General features: G+C 33.7%; 1 long non-coding RNA gene across 1 annotated transcript; it reads right to left on the bottom strand.

The window, feature by feature from the left end:
• Positions 1–4,669: 4,669 nt before the first annotated feature.
• On the bottom strand, positions 4,670–6,171 carry LOC145017990 (uncharacterized). Its single transcript, XR_013666763.1, has 4 exons — positions 6,061–6,171; positions 5,533–5,667; positions 4,892–4,940; positions 4,670–4,809 (listed from the first exon to the last, which is right to left on the bottom strand). It is a non-coding gene; the product is annotated as an uncharacterized LOC145017990 (long non-coding RNA).
• Between the last annotated feature and the right edge of the window lie 1,567 nt (positions 6,172–7,738).

Genomic DNA, 7,738 nt, shown 5'->3' with positions numbered 1-7,738 from the left:
TTTAGGCAACTTTCCTAAAATAAACTAGTGCTCGTGTCTAAAACATAACAGACACACATCTCAAAACTCCACTGAGCACTCTAAGTTTAAGTCTAGAAATCCTATAAATTCCTAGTTCGCTTAAACTAATGCTCTGATACCAACTGTGACATCCCCAAAATCTCGGCCAGAAAAGACCGATTTTCATTTATGCTTTGTAAAATAATTTCAGAGTAAATCCTTTTGATTTGAAAGAGTTGCGGAATTTGTTCCCAAAAACAAAACATGATAAAACAATGTTTACCAAAGCATTTCATAAAAGAAATGTATTTTCATTATATAATCAAAACTCGGGGTGTCATGATCCGATACAGACCAATAAGTATAAACGATAACATTACAAGTCATTCAAAAAATATATACATATACAGACTTGTAAACAAAACAACTTGATGGTTCATCCATCTTACGCCCTTGCACCACTTCCTGTAATACAAATAAAACTGAGTGGGTCAGGCTTGGGAGCCTGGTGAGCATATAGGGTTTTCAACCCACAATAAATAATTAAATTAATTATTATCAACCAACAATAACCCAATTACCCATTCCCGTTATTCTCACTTTATGTCCCTAAAATAACTAACACAAGGGACCTAGTCTAAGAATATTTCATCGCGGTGACAACACATGCTTCGGGGGTTCCTCATCAATATAAGTCAAATAAGGCAACCACGAGGGGGATGGAATACAGCGAATGAACACCCAAGTTCATTAACACCTACAAGTTATGAGCCTGCTAGCGTTCCACGAGACTGTCTAGAAAAGTCCGTGGTCATCATCTAAATTCCGCTAGATGACTGGATCAAAACAACATCGAGGCCTCTCATCTGTTTAATACACACCAACTATCCACCCATGTTCTACCCAACATATTAGTAGATAAAATATACATTTTTATACATAGTTTCAAAACCTGTATAACATGCTAAATCAATACATTTCCACATAATAGATGAGGCACACACACATAACACGTATTTCATATAGAAAAAATCAGATCTGTAAGATAGAAGAAAGTGAATATACATTCACACACATAACAACAAAATATACACATAACACGTATCTCATATAAAATACTTCATAATTATGCGTTAGAAGAAAGTAACAACACATTCACACATATAAACGACAGTATACTTAATACACTCAAATCATACTTGTATTATTATCGTGTTTATGAAAGGTAGTACACACTCACTTGATCAGAAGATGATTGGACAGCACTACGGCTCGTAGGAGTAGTATTTCTCAGCCGATCTGGAAGATCTCTACAAAAATCTAACTTCTCGCGGGCAGAGCTTCGGCTCGGGAACCGCACTTCTTGGGATCTTCGGGATCTCGGGACTTGCTTCGGGACTTGGGAATATTACCGGGGCTTCTGGGTGGCTTCGGGGGTTAAAATGCAGAGCTTCGGCACGAAATGGAGGAGAAATGAGCAAGTAAGCCCGAACCCCTCGCATCCTATTTATAGGAGGCTGAGGCCTTCAGTACGCGGGGCGTACTGCTCCGAATTTGTCACTGCATGCGTCATCCGAAGTCCTCGAGTGCGAGTGTCGACATTCTTCGCTGTACGTGGGGCATACACGAGTACGTGGTGCGTACTTCGGATGAGTCCGGTGACTCGCCTCCGGATAATACCGAGGTTTAATAATTAAATTTAATTATTAATTATTTAAGAAACTTCGAAAATTCATATCTTCCTCATCCGAACTTCGTTTTCGACGTTCTTTATATCCACGCGAAGGTGAGACTATGCTCTACATCTTTCGTTTGGACTCCATCGGATAATTTTGATTTATTTTTATTACTTATTTTTAATAGGCCGGGACAGAAAATTTCGTTTATAAATTCATAACTTCTTCGTTGGACGTCCGTTCTCACCTAACTTTTTATCACTTTGATACTAACAACGAGATCTTCGATTCTCGTTTAGATCACTAAGGCTAACTATCGCTTTAATGTAAATTTCACTTTTTACGTCATTCAGCGTTGCTGGTTCTGTCGCGAAACTTCGACAGGTCATAACTTCCTCGTTATAACTCGGATTTCGGCATTCTTTATATCTTCGGAAACATTGTTTCAACTACTACAACATTATCTAAAGATATCATGTTTATTTTACACTTAAATTTTGATGCTTGTTTTTATTCTTAATTAATCAAACCACATAATTAAGCAATTAAGCACAAAACACATAATACTCAAATAATACACTTCTATTATTTCAAAATGGGTTACAAAGGTTAATCTAGACTATTACATTGCTAAAAATGGCAAGCTCAGAAACACAGACGTTACAACAAGAGTGTGGGAACTGAATGAAGGGTGAAATCTATCATATCAATACATATACATATATATATATATATATATATATATATATAAATAAGAACATAAGTGTATAGATATAGTTTTGATCAAGAGGATGAAAAATGGTTTTGTAAGACATTTAAGAGTTTTGAACAATAACTAACAATGACTTGATGTCATTTTAATAAACATTTCAAAAGTATATCCTTTGATAACAAAGTATAATAGTGTTTTGTAAAAATCTTTGTAAACTTTAACAACTAAGAAAGATGACTTGATGTTAGTTTGTAAAACATTTTGGAAAGCCATTTACAGAAATTTGTTTGGTAAAAGAACTTAAAGTGTAGTAATTCCTTTAGTATGTTGGTTATTGATCACATAATTGATATAATAACTAGCATGATTCAACCTGTATCCCCCCCCCCCCATTAAAGCATTTAAAAACATTTAAAAGATTGATCTAAGGGTATGAACTCACTTGCAGTGAGCGGATCGGAAGGAAGTGTCGGACAAGTGCTTGGTGTCAAGTGAAGACTTAGACACACACAATGATCCTAATTACATATGAAGACATATGTATATAAACAATTAGTGATTATAACACTAATTAAACATGTATGAACATCCTATTGCAAGGAAAACACTTTGGTCAAGTACTAGGAGGCTATCAGATTGCAACAAAGGAGTGCAAAGCCTCATACGGGAGTTTATGGTCCAATGACCATCTTCATTGGAGTTTACAGCCCAGGGGAGTTTACTCCTGGCCGTAAACTCTCCATTGGTCACCAAAAGGGGCTTAAAACTCTAAGGGCTTAATTGGTTAAGTGCTCCAAAGCTTTAAACAAGTGTTTAGGTGGGTTTAAGGTCCTAAAATGACCTTGTTTGATGTTCACGGCCCTAGGACCACTCCCCCATGAGTTTACGGATGTAAACTCATGGTAAGGAGTACCATTTCGTGAATTGTGGTCCTTAGGTCAATGGTGTAAGGTTCTATGTCACTAACCAAGGCTTACTAAGGTGTTAGGGTGTCATTTGCACCCTTAAAAGGGGTTTACAACCCTAAGACCAAATCCGTTGGTGTTTGCGGCCGTAATCTTATGTGGACCATGGTATTTTGTGCTTTCAAGTCCTTTACACCTTATGGTATGAGTCTAGGCTAGTTTCACAAGGAAGGGAAGGGACTAGGGCACTCTTTTGGCCCTTAAAGAAGGGTTTACGGTCCAAGGTGTTCTTGGGTCGTAAACTCTTTGATATTGATGTTTCCTTGTGATTTCTTGATGTTAGGACACATTAAAAGCCCTATAACACTCTTATATAGAAGGACTTACGACTTGGTGAAGAAAAGTTGAAGATCCTTGAGAGAGAATTAGGTATTCTCTAGTTGGAAATGGAACAAATGAATAAATATGGCTAAGGACTATATATATACCCCTAGGGTTTTGGACCGCAAACTCCATGTTTGGGTCGTATAATTCCAATTTCTCGGAGTATGAAATGTCATTGCTGCACAAAAAGCCCTAGGACATCCCCTCTCCTGGCATCTCCTTAAGTGTTAATCACAGAATACTCAAACTTATCCTAAAAGCTTGAAAATTAGCAGGTGTTGATCTGACTTCTATTGAAGCGAAGGGTTGTACCAAATAGAAAATTTCGGGTTGTCACAGTTACTTAACCAGTCACATACATTTGAAAGGGTTATGATTCATTTAAAGGTTGTACCAAACACATTAAAAACTGACCAATTCAGTGTAAATTGTTATATTCAGAGGTTATCAAACAACCCTTAATTGATCTAATATATTAAATATGCAAAATAAAAATCAATATTTGTACAAAAAAATCTTAAAACATTATTTAAATCGATTAAAATAACTTAAATGTAAAATATAATACAACATAATGATTATTATATTAATTGTTATTAATTTTTAATTTTATTACTAAATACTTGATAAAATTAATATAAACTAGGGAAGAATCCCGCTTTGCGGGGTTCGATACGCCAAAGAAAACGGAATGATTGAATGAGTGTGTTGCCTGATGTTATATGCTTAGCGACATGCCTCCAAAAATCCAAAATGAAACAATGGCAACCATTTATCTATACAATAAATCAAAATCTAATGATCTATTAAAGGAGATTGTCATTTTCCCTTTCATCAAAGTAACAATTTTATAAGAGACAAATTTATCAAATATGATGTTGGCTTTGAAAGAAACAATTAAAGCTATAATTTTCTTTATCATAAAACATTAATGATACATGATTAGGACCCAAATACAATGGGTTGATGAAAAAAAAAGTTATAAGAAACAATTAAAGCTATAATTTTCTTTATCATAAAACATTAATGATACTTCATTTTTCACTTATGCAACATCTTTTAACATCAACAATGAAAAGTTTTGCATCTACATCATCCATTCTTTCTAATCCAAATCCAAAAAATAGAAAATCTACAAAAAAAATTATAAATAAATAATTAGCATGTTTTATGAATAAAGAACATGAAATTGTGAAAATCCAAATAACAATTACCTCAAACAAAGCATGCTTGCCTAAAAGATCAACGGACGGTAGGATCCCTCTGTTTATAAGAAAGAAAGGAAAAATATTAAGCAAAATAATATTTTTTATTCACTTTGTATTGCTTGTTTACTAAGATATTTGAATTTATTAATCATAAATAACTAAAGGTAGTTGAATAGAAGGAGAAATCATTTTGTAATAATCATTAAAAAAATAATAGCAAACAAATAAATGAAAGTATATTGACATCTCTTGCATCAACAACCAATGGAGCATAGACAACCAACATAAATGAAGACAAATGAAAAGAGACGAAATCCTCGAACACCAAGCACCAAAACAACATCACACCTGAAAACACCAACCAGGGTCAAAATAGTCACCATATTGTAAAATTTCCTACCAACAATCTTGAACATACTCATCCACATAGAGCACAAACACATCATAAATAAATCCAAGAAACAATGACTACTACCATCATTAAAATAAAATTCTAGAGATATCGTGGCAGCCATTAGATCATCATCATATGCAACTGAACCCCAAATCTTTTAGGAAGCTTTATCTCCCTTTGTGCTTATAATGTAAAGTATCCTGGTTTTCTAAGTGAACTTGAAAATTAAATAAATTCAAGCTATCATGATTACCTTCAAGATTGTTTGAGAAGACCCAAACATGCAATCAAATAACCTGCAACTCCACATGCATTGTTGTAAGCATCCACACCATTCCCTTTTCACCGGTAAGTCTTCTCTTTCACACCCACTTAATCACCAAACCTCCTACACTTAAATAATTGGTTTTTAAGTATAGTCACATGTCTAATTTTCATTCAAAACTAATAATTGTTTTTTAATTAGTAATTAATAGTAATAATACAATATTTAAATTTACTTGCTTAAATTCTTTTTATTAATAGAGACCAACCTCATTCGTGGAATTTCAAGAAATTTCATGATAATCTTTATGGTTTCCATTAACATATTCAAAGAACTTTCCCTTTTAACGTTTGCTGATTTATGGAGAATAGAAAATATAATTCCAAATTTTGAGAGTTGTACTCATTTGGATTCCAGATGAAAAGAAACCATAAGAATTTGGTTGATTACACCCATTAGTTTCCCCGTCTCTTCTCTGTTAAAAAATTAAAATATAAAAGGAAGATAATCAAGTACCTGTTAGAGTGTGGTCAAGTTGAATGAAAGTTTTACTCATTTGGATTCTACTTAAAAACAAAGCCTAAGAAATCGATTCATTTCATTCATTAATTTCCTCCTCTCATCTTTGTTAGAAAATTAGAATATAAAAAGAAGAGAACAAAGTACCTATTAGAGTGTAGTTGTGAAGCCAACCACACAATCATATTGATAAGAACTGGTCACATGTGACCGGTCCAATAACCTATTCAAAATGAAGTGTCATATTTAAAGGGGCATCTAAAAAGATGGAAAATGTAATGAATGTTATGTAAAAAAATGGTATTTTGATTAAAAATGTTATAATATTTAAATATTATGACATTTAAGAGTTATTGAATACTTGATTTTGAAGTAAAATTGATGCTTATTCCAATAACACAATATACAATATAAACAATCCCTAAAGACATGAACACACAATTTTAGAAAATCCCCTAAAACTAACACTCTTTATGCTATTTAATAGCCTACTTGCAGAACATAATGGATTACTCAATAAAGAAATCACAAGGAGTCTCAAAACTCGGATCCTTGGAATTTCGAATTCAGTTTCACTAGGTCGAGGGTGCTGCTTCAGCAATCAGTCAAACGATTTATCATTTATACCTAAAGAATTAAGCGAGAAGTAAAATCCAAAAGACCAAAAAGAAATAGAGAAAATCATTTCTTCTGTACCCGTGCCTAAGAAGCTAAGAAATTATTTAATAAAATTACCATTTATAGTCAATGAATAGCAATTGCGTAAGGGTGTGTGTCTGGAAAATTGCGATGCGACAATCATTCCTTTTCTTCTATGATAGTTGCTAGATCCTGTCAATGTCTTCTTGTTTAGCGCCTATGACGAACCAATACAAATATTTAAGACAATTTGACAAAAAAAAATTATACGTTTTAGAGTCCGCCCATCAATCCCACACTAAAATCTAGTGGATTTAATAAATAATTATTGAGTGTAAAAACATCAAATGGATTAGAAGAAAAGTATTTATGATCATCACCTCATATTAGGCACATTGAGTGAGATACCTCACTGATTTTTGACTATTAACGTGCCTTTGGAGTTGCACCATCTACATCTCTGACAAACCGAATATTTTTCCGTCTTGATTAACCGATTTCGTTAAATAAATTTCAACTTTTTATTTAGTTCCGTCAAATTCCTATGGTTTGGAAAATCCTTTAGTGTGTGTGTGTGTGTGTGTGTATATATATATATATATATATATATATATATATATATATATATATATATATATATATATATATATATGAGTTAGAACCAAAATCACGCAAAAACCCAGATTTCCTTAAAAAATCAACTGTTTTTGGCCTGAGTGAAGTTCACGGTCGTGAACCCGATCACGACCGTAAACCCGTTTATGGCCGTCAACTAGTTCACGGCTGGTAGACCCCACCACCAACCATAAACCCCCAATATATACGTTATCCCTACCCTTATTTATACTTTGCTGGCCGCGAATATATTTTCTCTCTCTAAAAATCCTCACCCGAAAATGCAAGGAAACACAAGATTTCTCTTCATTTGTCGTTCTATCTGCCTTGGAACTCGTTTTGGAGCATCAAATCATCAATTTTTCTTCAAGATCAAGTGTTGTTCTTGAGTTTGCGGTCATACACCCTTTAAATCTTCAAA

Source organism: Lactuca saligna, chromosome 9 (genome assembly GCF_052625555.1).
Source record: "Lactuca saligna cultivar CGN05327 chromosome 9, ASM5262555v1, whole genome shotgun sequence".
NCBI lineage: Eukaryota > Viridiplantae > Streptophyta > Magnoliopsida > Asterales > Asteraceae > Lactuca > Lactuca saligna.
The sequence above is the reverse complement of the archived record's forward strand: the minus strand, read 5'-3'. Positions and strand labels throughout refer to the sequence as shown.